Source organism: Triticum aestivum, chromosome 1A, assembly GCF_018294505.1.
Source record: "Triticum aestivum cultivar Chinese Spring chromosome 1A, IWGSC CS RefSeq v2.1, whole genome shotgun sequence".
Classification (NCBI taxonomy): Eukaryota; Viridiplantae; Streptophyta; class Magnoliopsida; order Poales; family Poaceae; genus Triticum; species Triticum aestivum.
In genome coordinates, this window is record NC_057794.1 from 158909235 (window position 1) to 158917360 (window position 8126).

Sequence of the window (8126 nt, forward strand, 5' to 3'; positions counted from 1 at the left end):
CCGTGAAAATCTCAAAGCCGCGCAATCACACCAGAAGAGTTACTATGATAGCAAGCACCGTGACTTGGCTTTCGAGATGGGAGACCATGTCTACCTCTGCGTCTCTCCAATGAAAGACACTCATTTCTTCGGTATCAAAGGGAAGCTTGCCCCTAGATATGTGGGTCCTTTCAAGATCACTGGAAAAAGAGGCAACCTCGCCTATCAACTTGAACTCCCATCCAACTTCGCAAACGTGCATGCTGTGTTTCACGTGTCACAGCTTCGCAAGTGGTTCAAGACCCCCGAGCACACTATCAACTTTGAAGAGATTGATCTCCAAGAAGATTTGTCTTATTATGAGCATACCATTTCTATTCTTGAAGAAACCGAACGCAAGACTCGCAACAAGTCAATCAAATTCCTGAAAGTGAAGTGGTCACACCATTCCGACCAAGAAGCCACCTGGGAACGCGAGGATCACCTCTGTTCCGAACATGACCCTCAAGAAAGAAGGTTCTCAGCTCAAGTGTGAGGCTTCTAAGAGGAGAATCAGGGATGCAGTTCAGTCTTCCTCTTCCTCGCAAATGGAAGCTAAGCAACAGATGTTCTGGCCTCCTCCTCCTCCTCCGTTTAATCAGCCCTACCAGCAGAAGAACAAAGGTGTCCATGGATCTTCCCGCACACCCAACCAAGGCTACCAGAACAAGTCTCAGACTCAAGCTCCAAGGTCAAGTGCTCCTTATCATCGTCCGCTCTCAGAGGTCACTTGCAACAAGTGCCAGCAGAAAGGTCACTATGCAAACAAGTGCTTCAACCAAAGGCGCCTTCCGCCTCCTCCTCCTCCTGTGAGATCTTCTAGCAGTGTAGTGGTCAAGCATAATCCCAAGCATGCTAAGGTGAACATGATGAATGCAGCTCAGGCAGAGGATTCTTCAGATGTGATCATGGGTAACCTTTCAGTTAACTCCTTTCCTGCAAAAGTATTGTTTGATACTGGTGCATCGCATTGTTTCATGTCAAGACCGTTTTTTGCAAAGCATGAATTCACTTCTTCACATTTGGGTAAACCCATGGATATTGTTTCTTTGGGTAAACGGTTGAGCTCCAGTTTGGTGGTTCCAGATGTTTCTATCAAGATGGGCAACTATAAATTTCTGTCTAAACCAATTGTTCCTGGTGACTTGGATATTGATCTAATTCTTGGCATGGACTGGTTTTCTAACCACAAGGCTCAACTTGATTGTGCTGCCAGGGAGATTCAATTGACGCACTCTTCTGAGGATGTGATCATCTAGGCTGCTCGGGATGAAACCATTCGACTATTTTCTCTCAATGAGAAGGGCGAACTAGACGCAATTTCTCGGATTCCAGTCGTCTGTGAATACCAAGACGTCTTTCCAGAAGAGCTTCCAGGAATGCCTCCTCACCACGGCAGGTGGCGCGCGGTCCTAACGTGGTGGTACTGGGAGTGCCCGCGCCCCTGCTTGCAGCCGCTGGACCACCTGGTAGCTTCCTTCTTCGTGCGCAGGCGCCCTACGTGGTGGGTCACGCTTTGGGGCCTCGTTCCTTGGCTCGATGATGGCATCTTGATGGGGAGTTGGAGGAGGCGCTTCGTGTGCTACGTCACCCGCAGCAGGCGGCGAGCGAGGCAGCGAGAGATACGGTGCAGGAGAGCCCCCAGCGGCGCTGACGAGCTCAGATATGCGTTCCAGCCAGTCTTCATAGAAGTCGTCGACAGGGCGGTAGCGTAGGAGCTCGCGCGCCATGAGCAGTGTAGCCTGTGTGTCCGCCGGCCCACGACAAGCGTGAGATAACGAATTAGCCGGAGTCAGTGAAGGGGTGGCCGTGCGCCCGTCACACCGCACGGAGGGGTGCAGCGACGAAGCTTGCTGCTCGTGCCCCACCGGGCCGGTGGCGGCGTTGGCGGCAGGTGTTGGAGAACGATGGGGAGGCCTGCCAGCATGCGCCGTTTGGGCGACGCGAGCGGTGAGGGCGGCCCGACGCTCAGCACGGGCTCGACGGGCGTCAGCCAGGGAAGCGGTGGAGCAGTGGTGAATCGATCGGCGGAAGAGAGGCTCCGACGCACCCCCTACATGGCGCGCCAAATGTCGGATTTGGGGTTCCGCAGACCCTTGAGAGGTTCTAACTCAGGGTTGCGTCTGAAGAGCTCGTCTTCCCCAGTCTGCCTACGCTCTGATTCCACGGCCTAGCTCGACGAACCAAATGGACAAGAGACACGGCAGTTTACCCAGGTTTGGGCCACCTTGCGATGTAAAACCCTACTCCTGCTTTGTGGTGGATTGGCCTCGAGGGGGTGAGGATGAACTAGTGCAATGGCCGAACAGCCTCGGGAGGTGAGGTGTTCTTGCGCTCGATGAACTGGTGGGTGTGAGGATGACCTGAATGATTTGTCCCCTTCTATGGTGGTGGCGGCTAAGTCCTATTTATAGTGGCCTTGGTCCTCTTCCCAAATGTAGGCGAGAAGGGATCCCACAACGGCCAAATTCAAAGGGAGACAACTAGTACAAGTTATCCTGACAAAAGTAGTCTTCTCCTGCAAAAGCTCCTGGTCGTGACGTCGCGGTGGGCTCCACGATGACCTCCGTCCTGCCGTCCCGGCGGTCTTGGTCTTGTTGCACCAAAAGGGAAACCTTTTCTTGATTCCTCGAGATCCCGTGCCTGCGCTTGCCTCCTTAGCACCAAAGAGGAAACTAGTACACTGTGCTCACTAGCGCCCACCTGGCCTTGGTCTTCATGGCTCACGTCATATGAACATCGCGAGGTGCACCTTGCATTAATATCTCCACTCCTAGGTAGTCAGCCTGGTGAGGCTGCCCCCTAGGGAAGTCTTGGTGTCGTCCGCCTCGCGAGGGTCTTGGGTTGTTGTTATTGAAGCTGGGCCGTATCGGGCCGTTGACAGAGCCACGCTGTGGGCCGCAGGCAGGCAAGTCTGGGTACCCCCATCACTACAAAAAAAGACACATCCGTGACATTTTGGTCCGAACGGAAAATTTTTTTGTCATACTTATGACACTTCTATGACGATAATTGTGACAAAACCCGGTATCATCATAGATGTGGTGGGGTCCTACTTCTATGACAAAAAATCATGACAGAAAATGGGCTTTTCGTCCTGGGCGGGTCGGAGACGCAGCTGCATGACATTCTTTGGGTCGTCCATGACGGAAAAAAACGTGGTAGAAGCGAGGGCAAGGAAAATATCGGGGTGTTCCCGGTTATGGTGGGTGGTCGGGGCCGAGCGATGTGCGTTTCTCTCGTACACGCACGCGCGTGGGTGCGAGGCGTTGGGCTCTAACTGAACCCGAGCGAGGCGTTGGGCTCTAACTGAACCCGAGCGATTGCACTGCAGGCTATGCGTTACTGAACCCGAGCGATCGATCGATGGCTGTTAACTGAACCCGATAGAGCGATTCTTTCACTACTCCTGCTAACTGAAGCCGATTGATGCTGCCTCTGGATGAACAGTGAGCGTTGCTGGGGGGGTTGGATGAACAGTTCCCAATGGGGTGGATGAACAGGACCCCATGGTGTTGCCTGTGGATAAACAGGACCCCGATCGATCGAGCCAGTTGGGGCTGGATGAACAGGACCCCGTGGAGGGCTGGATGAACAGGACCACCCCGTGGAGGGCGGGATGAACAGTAGATGGTGGAGGGCTGGATGAACAGTAGCCCATGGAGGGGTGGTTGAATAGGAGCCCGTGGAGAGGGCTGGTTCAATAGTAGCCAGTGGAGTAGCGCACGGTGGAGGCTAGATGAACAGGAGCCCGTGGATGAACAGTCACAGGTGGAGGCTGGAGGAGGTCGACGGTGGATGAACAGTAGCCCGTGGATGCTGGAGGGGGCGACGGTGGAGATGAACAGTATCCTGTGGAGTCCCATTTTGCGGTACGCCACACCCCTCCCGATGAACAGGACCCCCGTTTTGAGTTTAGCGCTCCAACACAAGTCTGTTTCCTCCATTTTGCGGTACGCCACACCCCTCCCGATCAACAAGACCCCTGTTTCGACCATAGGAGGTTCGTTTCCTCCGTTTTGTGGTACACCAGACCCCTCCCGATGAACAGGATCCCGTTTCGAACGTGGCCGGTCGAACACATGGCCGTTTCCTCCGTTCTGCGGTATGCCAGGCCTCGTTTCCATCGGTTGTTCCGTCCAAGCCGGTTGGCTCCCACGCGTTCCGTTGCCTCCTGATGAACACGGCGCATTCCGTTGCCTCCCCATGAACACGACGATGATGCAGTTTCTCCATTCTGACCCAGCCATGTACACGAGCCCTGGCCATATGTACGCGCGAGTAGGCGTTCGAGACCCCCCCGTATGTACGTAGATGGCCGTATTTACTTTCTTGCACCCTGGTCGATGTACGTACATGTACATGCTACGTGCACGCCTCTACTATGACATGTGCACGCCTCTACATCAACCAGTATGTACGTACACATTCACGACCAGAATGACAATGCTACATACGCTTCAACCAGGTGGGTCCCGACTGTCAGGCACTTCCTTGTGTGCGAAGATGTAGCTCATGGGTCCTAGCAGTCAGGGGGGCGAATCGTTTTTTTGCTCAGACACACTTCCTTGCGTGCGAAGATGTAGCTGGTGGGTCCCAGTAGTCAGGGGAAACGTTTTTTCGTGAAATATGGTGGCCCATCCGGTGGGTCCCCACTATCAGGTGGAGGAATAATTATTTGGTGCATAATAAGGAGGCACTTCCTTGCTGCGGCCTTGGGCCCAGCTGTCAGCCTCTCCACCTATAGTACTCTTCCGATGGAAGTCATTCCTTGACCATGTTGACCAAGACGTGCATAGAGCACTAGGGCGGTGGACAACGGCGAGGCCTAGGAAGGGGACGACGCGGAGCCAAGGAAGACGCAGCAGTGGAAGCCCACGCGGAGAGGAGTACGAGGGTTCACTGGTTCGGCTGCGGTGTGAGGCTGCCGTCGCTGCAGGGCCTGGCCAGCGGTGGGAATAGTAGGGGCGGTGAGGCCTCCGCAGTAGCACAGCCGGCCACGGGAGGCGGGAGCATGCGGCATGACCGACGCTCCTTTGGGCAGCTGGAGCAGGAAGATCAGAGGTTGAAGAAGCACTATGGCCGTTGGATGGACATCGTACGGTCATTGGAGCTAGAATCGTTCATATTGACTAAGTTGACAAAGCACTCCGTCCCCGTCAACTTAGTAGGCCCACAAGTCAGCCACCCACCAAGGTATCCAACTAGGAGAGGGAGTATTCATATTTTTGTGCGTAATAAGGCGGCACTTCCTGTGGGTCCGAGCTGACAGCGGGGGGGGACGTTTTTTTCACGAAATACGGTGGCCCATCCGGTGGGTCCCAACAGTCAGGGTGGAAACGTTTTTTCGCCAAATATGGTGGCCCGTCCGATGGGTCCCTGCTGTCAGGTGAAGGAATAATTATTTTCCGCATAATAAGGAGGCACTTCCTTGTGGCTGCCGTGGACCCAACTGTCAGCCTCTCCATGTACAGTACTCTTCTGATGGAAGTCATTCCTTGACCACGTTAACCACACCATGCCGAGAGCACCAGGGCGGTGGACGACGGACAGGCCTAGGAAGGGGACGACGTGGAGCCGGGGAAGACACGGAAGTGGATGCCCATGCGTAGAGGAGTATGAGGGTTCACGGGTTTGCTGCAGTGTGAGGCTGTCGTCGCCGTAGAAAAACAGGGGGTGTGGGTGAGTAGAGGGATGACCTGGCCAGCGGTGGGGGTAGTAGGGGGTGGTGAGGCCTCCGCCGCATCGCAGCCAGCCACGGGAGGCAGGAGCACGAGGCACGACCGGCGCTGGCTTGGGCGGCCGGAGCAAGAAGACTAGAGGTTGAAGAAGCACTACGACCATTGGATGGACATCGTACGGTCACCGGAGCTAGAATCATGCATATTGACTAAGTTGACAAAGCTTTTCGTCCCTGTCAACTTAGTAGGCCCACAAGTCAGCCTGCCACTTAGTAGGTCCCAGCTAGCAGGGGGAGTATTCATTTTTATGCGTAATAAGGACGCACTTCCTTGCGTGCGAAGATATAGCTGGTGGGTCCGAGCTGTCAGCGGCGGTAACGTTTTTTAACGAAATGGAGAGGCCCTTTCGGTGGGTCCCAGATGTGAGGTGGAGGAATCATTATTTTGCGCGTAATAAGGAGGCATTTCCTTGCGTGCGACCGTGGACCCAGCTGTCAGCCTCTCCATGTACAGTACACTTCAGATGCATGTCGGTCGTTGACCACGTTGACCAGGCTGCACCAAGAGCACCAGGGCAGTGGACGACGCAAGGCCCAGTAAGGGAACGACATGGAGGCAGGGAAGAATCGGCAGTTGTTTCCCACGCGGAGGGGAGTACGACTGTACGAGGGTTTACTGGTTCGTCTGTCGTCGCTAGAGAATAACAGTAGGTGTGGGTGAGTAGAGGGATGGCTAGGCCAGCGATGGGAGTACGGTGGGGCGGTGAGGCCTGCGCGGCAGCACAACCGTCCGCGGGGAGGAGGGAGCGGGCAATCCCCCCGGTGCTTGTTTGAGCGGCTGGAGCAGGAACAGCAGAGATTGAAGAAGCAGGACGGCCGTTGGATGGACATCCAACAGTCACTTCTTGTGCATCAACCTTTTTTTAGGAAAGCTTCAAACCTATGGAAAAAAGCATACAGCCCATCTGCCATTATTTCTAATAATTTACCACAAATTTTCTAATTCTTAAGGTTTTTTTTGGAGCCCATATTCTTTTTGTTAGTATTACAGCCCATATTGTGGCCACGGTTAAAAAATTATACGAAATTTTGCATATTTCGGTGCGGTCCGAACTATTTTTAATCCTGAAATTTCAAGTCACATTCAAACTGATTTTAAAAATAAATGTATATCAACATAAAATCCAACAAATTGTCCACGCATAAAAATTAATGCAATTTAAAATCTTGAAATGAAAAAAAGAATTTGAAACTAATTGCCGGTTTGATGTGTTTTAAAAATGCACAGCCCATTTCTCATTAGTGATAGGCCATTTTCTCGTCCAGGTGAATGAATCTCTCCTCGTCTTGAAAGATTTGCAGCCCAACAGGCCTGACAAAGCGACTTACTTGGTAAATCACAAAAAAACTGGGCTAGCCATTTTCGGAAAGAAAGAAAAATTACTGGCCTGGTCTGTGGTAAACATAAAAGAGAAGGCTATCTATACAGGCCAGAGTGCCCCGCACAGCCCAGTTGACACCTTGCTTCCGTCTCAAAAACAAATTAGATAAATGCCACTCCAATTATGGTGATTCATTAAAATGCCACTGCAATTTCCAAACTTTGGAAAATGCCACTGCAATTTTTTCAAACTTTGGAAAACACCACTGCAATTTGCAAACTTTGAAAAGCGCCACTCCAGACTTCGAAAAGTGCCACTGGAAATGGCATTTTTCAAAGTTTGGAAATTGCAGTGGCATTTCTCAAAAACACCAGATTTGGAGTGGCATTTATCAAATTAACCCAAAACAAAAATAACTAGGCGAGCTGCTGGGTCCCTGGTGTCAGCCGCTCGTTGTGCAATTCTCTCGTTTATTGACTACGTTGACAATGGCATGGGACCCAGATGTCAGAAATCCATTAGGAGGAGCCTTTTTTTATTGGCTTGAAGTAAGGAGGCACTTGCTTGCGTACTGCCATGACCTTGGCGGGTCCCTGCTGTCATCCTCTCCACGTACAATCATCTCCTGATCGTGTACGCGTCAACTTGGTAGGCCCACAAGTCAGCCTCTAAACCCGTGGAGGACAAATACAACCCATTTAAAAAAATAACAGGCCATTCCATATGTTCAAACAGAAAGTTCAACATTCAGAGCAAAGTAACAGGTCTGATCCACATATAGAGTACTGAACTTCCACGTTGACAACCATCATATCCAAGTTAACTATCTACTCCCACTAATACTCTAGTAGCGTACAAGTACTAACTTACTATTAGCTAACTAGACGATGCCGACCGCCATATGCGGTACATGCTGAACGCTGGCACTGCCATCCTCCGCCTCGCCTCGAACTTGCGAGAGGTGCGCTAGGGCATGTTCCTCACGCACGTTGGCTCTTTCCATGCCGGCGTGGTCCACCGAAACTTCGGCTTCTAAGCGAGAAACC